Source organism: Vipera ursinii, assembly GCF_947247035.1.
Source record: "Vipera ursinii genome assembly, chromosome: 2".
In the NCBI taxonomy this organism is placed as follows: Eukaryota; Metazoa; Chordata; class Lepidosauria; order Squamata; family Viperidae; genus Vipera; species Vipera ursinii.
Genome location: NC_139513.1, coordinates 209,221,627 through 209,226,616, shown reverse-complemented (window position 1 = coordinate 209,226,616; position 4,990 = coordinate 209,221,627).

The following is a 4,990-nucleotide window of genomic DNA, read 5'->3' as shown; positions in this document are numbered from 1 at the left end:
CCACTGGTTAATTGTTCTAACTGTCAGGTGTTTTCTGTCAGAACCCATTTCTTTAGGGGGGGGGGGTTAGTTCTGTTCCTTTTCATTTTCCTTCTATGAGTTCTGTCATTCTCCTGGGGGGAGGGGGGAAGTTCTAAGGAATGTATCTTTTCTCCTTTTGCTTAGCCACTATAATGTATCCTCTCCGCCTTTTCTATCTGCTTGCTCTTTGAATTGTTTCCCCTTGATGTCAACTGGGGGTGAGAAAGGAATGTGCCTCCGGCCATCTGACTTATCTCTCACTGCAGAAGGGAAAGGTGCAAAGACCCAACAACATCTTCACAGGCATGGGAACGGACTCCATTATCAGTTTTGTTCCCACAGCGGACTTAACACCTAGGGATTGGCTCATGTGAACTGACTGGATGAACTGTTGGGGTGGGGTTTGCTTGATGCTCTTTTAACCTATTGATCTGAGTGGGAAACCCTCAGATCCTGCCTTCTCTGCCTGCTGTCAGCTTCTCCTAATAAAAGTTCCTTTTGGAATGGAAATCTTCCAAGAGTCCTGCTTTCTTGGGATGAGGTTTTCAAGTGGGTCCTGAGAGATACTACAGTATATTTATTAATTTCTGGTTCCATTTTTTTCTAATATCTCCTGCAGTGTTTCTGATGTTACAATGCTTTATGTCATTTCGTTAGCCCCAATATTAATCGACATAAGGAATAGGCATCCCCCTGCCTTGTATGCACGTGGGTGCAGCAGGAACTACCAAGTAGAGACACTAAGATCAGAGGCAGTACTACAGCAGACACAAAAAAGTGTGAGGAATAAAAATCCAAAGGTGTTGGAAAGCATAACAAGGTTTACCGAAGCATTTGCAAAGGCCAGCGGATCTCAGTAGAGGAAAGTAAGAGACCACACCCCAGATTAGTTTAGCATAAACTTTTATACTTGTCCCCTAGAATTATGCCACATCCTTCCGTTCCAGACCTGGTTAATAGGTCCAGTCTGGTCACATGCTTTTCGACCACCTAGCAACAAGTTTCCAGACTTTACAACTGTTCCTTGTTCTCATCTTATCTTTCCCTTTTTTCCCCTTGAATATGACATCCTCCCAACTTAGAATGCTGCTTTTCCCCACTCGCTAGCTAAGCTGGATAATTTCAACATTTACAAATGATGCATTTCACACAGAAGGTGCCTGGGAAGAGGAAGTTGAGACCTCTAATCTTTGGTGGGATACCCTTAGACCTGCAAGCTCTAGCTTATTTGAAACCACCACTCCCTAGAACAAAAATCAGGAACTACAAACCCGATGTCAGAATCCATTTATATCACATTCATAAATGTATGTTTAAAACATTATCCCCCCCCTACGGATTCTGCCATCTCCCGAGGAAGGAGGAGCATATGTGGATTCAGCCTGCTTTAGGTTATTTCAAAGGCCAAGGGAACCTTTTGAACTAGGGGGATCAAAAGGGAGGGGGAGAGGAAGAAGGCAATAACCCTAAAGATTCAAAGTTCCTTTTTTTCCCATGAAAGGGATGACACGAAGTAGAAGGATGGGGACTGACCAAATGGGGTTGAGGGAAGGGGGGTTGAACCGGGTAGCCTTTATAAAATTTCAATTTGTAAAACAATACAAAGTCCTGTCTTGTATTCGCACAACCAAGCATGTCCTAGTAAAGATTCCTTTTGGACTGGAACTGACTCCAAGAGTTTTTGTCTTCCTAAGACGTGGTTTGGGGTGGGTCCTGACACCCACAGGCAGTGGCTCAAGGTATTTCGAGCTGAGCCAAATCAATCTGAGAGCTTTGCCAGTTGCAGTTTCTCACCCATTCTGCATTTGCTAATGTTTCAGTATACAACAGTTTGGAGTCATTACTCGTAAAAGAAGATAAAATTAAATCCTGAAGGCTTTAGGAATTTTCAGTAAAGGTGTTTTGTTTTTTTGTTTTTCTTTGTACATCTCTCATTCTCATGCTTACAGAGCACAATTGGCTTCCTGCTATTTAAGCAGAAGCAGAATGCAACCGAAGAATCTTGGGATATTATATCTGAAAGTGCTAAGAGGGGAAAAAAAACTATATAAAAAGAACCAGGCATCTCACCGTAGTGTGCACTTTCCACTTAACTCATTACGGAATAACAACAGCATTTTATATTCTTTTGTTTTATTGCTCAATGTCTGAAACAAAGCTTCTGTCTATTCTTTCTGTTAAGGAGGGAGTACCTGAGACAGTTTTAAGATTTTGGCAATACCTACTCAGGAAAAATAATTTTGCTTGCTCTGAACTTTTAATGCTGCTGCTATAAAAACGTATTTGCCGATATATCTTAGGTTGCAGTCTTATAAATCATTACATTGGAAGAAAAACCAGTGAACCAACTGGTACTGTACTTACTTCCCACCAGGCATCCGTGTTTGAGTTTATTCATAGCTGTCTAATATGCTGCTTTAAAATTAAGACCTTCTAAATATTTATATTTAAAGTATTTATGCTTCGTTATGTAACACACTCTTAAAGCACATGTGCCGTATAGGGGGTTCATATGTACAGAGTGTTCTAATAATGAGGCTCATCAAGAAGGGTGAGGGGTGACATGATAGCAGTGTTCCAATATCTAAGGGGTTGCCAGAAAAAAAGAGGGAGTCAAGCTATTCTCCAAAGCACCTGAAGGCAGGACAAGAAGCAACGGATGCAAATTTCCTGACAGAACAATTAACCAGTGGAACAACCTGCCTCCAGAAGTTGTGCTGCTTCAACACTGGAAGTTTTAAAGAAGAGATTGGACAACCATTTGTCTGAAATGGTATAGGGTTTCCTGCCTGATCAGAGGGTTTGGATTAGAACAGGGGTCCCCAATGCCCAGGCTGCAGCCCAGTTCCCCTCTCCCCACCTCCTCAGCCAAGCTGCCAAGCCGCAACATTTGGGGACCTCTGGACTAGAAGACCTCCAAGGTCCCTTCCAACTCTGCTCTTCTGTTATTGTCTAGTAGACAAAGACAAGGGAATACCAGAGGTAATGTCATGAAAAAACATATTATTGTCTTAAATTGATTTGGATCGCTGATCCATTTAGCCCAGATAATACTGACTGGAGGGTTGACCTCCAAGGTTTGCAGCAAGAATTTTTCTATCTCTACCTTAAAATATTGGAGAATAAACCTGTCATCTTTTTTTGTGCTAAATAGGCACTGTGCAAGTGCATTACTTTCTCTCTTTTTTTGTCGTGTGGACAGCTTGTGAAATTCCATAAACACGCCAGGCCAATGGCACAATAAAACCTTAACCTGAAAAGTATCACATATGCAGACCATACAGCACACACACACACACACACACAGAGAGAGAGAGAGAGAGAGAGAGAGAGAGAGAGAGAGAGAGAGAGAGAGAAAGAGAGAGAGAGAGAGAGAGAGAGAGAGAGAGAGAGAGAGAGAGAGAGAGAGAGAGAGAGAGAGAGAGAGAGAGAGAGAGAGAGACCAGAGGTCGACATCAACAGATCTGCTTTCATCTACTTCCAATAATTTTTAGAATTTGGAAAGAAACCAAAAAGAAAGCAATCTTTTTTTCCCCCCAGCAATCACTTGTTTGACAGGAGTGATCAAGGTATTCCTCTCATCTGCTTTCAATGATCATTAGCTGCTTCTCTAGTCAACATCACAAGCTGGATTTATTAGTGAACCAGGTCTTCAGTCCTTCAATCTCTTTAATAACTCAAGAAAATAATAATAATAATCACCTTGTTTTTCCTTGCATGTTTTCGCTAAGCGGCATACACTTTCTCAAGCTGGGTCCCACAAGTAGATAAAACTATAGTTTCGAAATGTAATCTAGCCATCATTGTATTGGAATCACTATGGCCTCAAAAGAACAGAGAATACCCAGATACTTGCAGTATTATCAGAGCATCCAACATCTCGTGAGAATAAGAGTTAATAAAGAGAAGAGCTCTATTTTTATATCTGATCATCCCCCGCCCATAATATTATTTTTTTAGACAAGTGAATTTTACTAGTTCAAGATGCTATTTAAATATATCAAACAAATTTAATAATTGATTGGTATGCTTTTAAGCTTTCTATTTGTTTTGGCTTCATGGGGGGAGAAAGGAAATTTAAGTGCAAAAATGGGAAAGAAAGAAACATTTGAATACTTATGTGATAGTTCTAACTTTGTAATTATGTAATGTTTTATACACTCTAAACTGTAACTGAGTCACCAGCATTTATTCAATATTAAATGTTTATTAAATCATATAAAAACAGAACTAGGAATCAAAATAAAAACATGGGAAATTTGGGGGCTTTTACACTGAAACGGCAACTACATATTATTTGTAAAATTTTGTAACATATATAATGATTCCAATGCAATAAATATAACCATTTTATTTTTTTATAATTGGACTCTCATTTTGATACAATGGTATCTGGTGAAAAAATGTCTTTTTTAAAAATAAAATACAAAAACACCATCGTTTGCTGATTAGGTGGCCTCCAGGTAACTGCTACCTGGAGAATGAATATTACTTCTACAGTCACAAATATTCTAAAAAGAGGCTGTATTTAGGCACTTTAAACAGCTTATTAAGTTCTGGGGAATGTTTTTATGTGATGGACAAAACCCACACTCTAATCTTCTCTACCTAGATGCAACTTTCAGAAGAAGTTGAGTTTTTAATTTTGAGTTCTCCACGTTTGCATTCAGACTATATTTGAACTATTGCTTAGGCGGGGGAGGAATTATTTTTTTAAAAGAAAAAGAAAAAAGATCCTAAGTCTACTGCTGTTCACACTGTTGACCCATGACTGTTGTGCTAGGTTTGCCCAACCATATTGTGAAGTATGTGGATGATACAACAGTAGTGGGCCTTACTGAAGATGACAATGAGGGTGCTTACTGCAAGGAAGTAGAGGGTTTGTGAACTGGTGTAACAAAAACAGCCTCGTTTTAAACTTAGGAAAAACTAAAGAGATCATTGTCAATTTCTTGAAAAGGCAGCCACA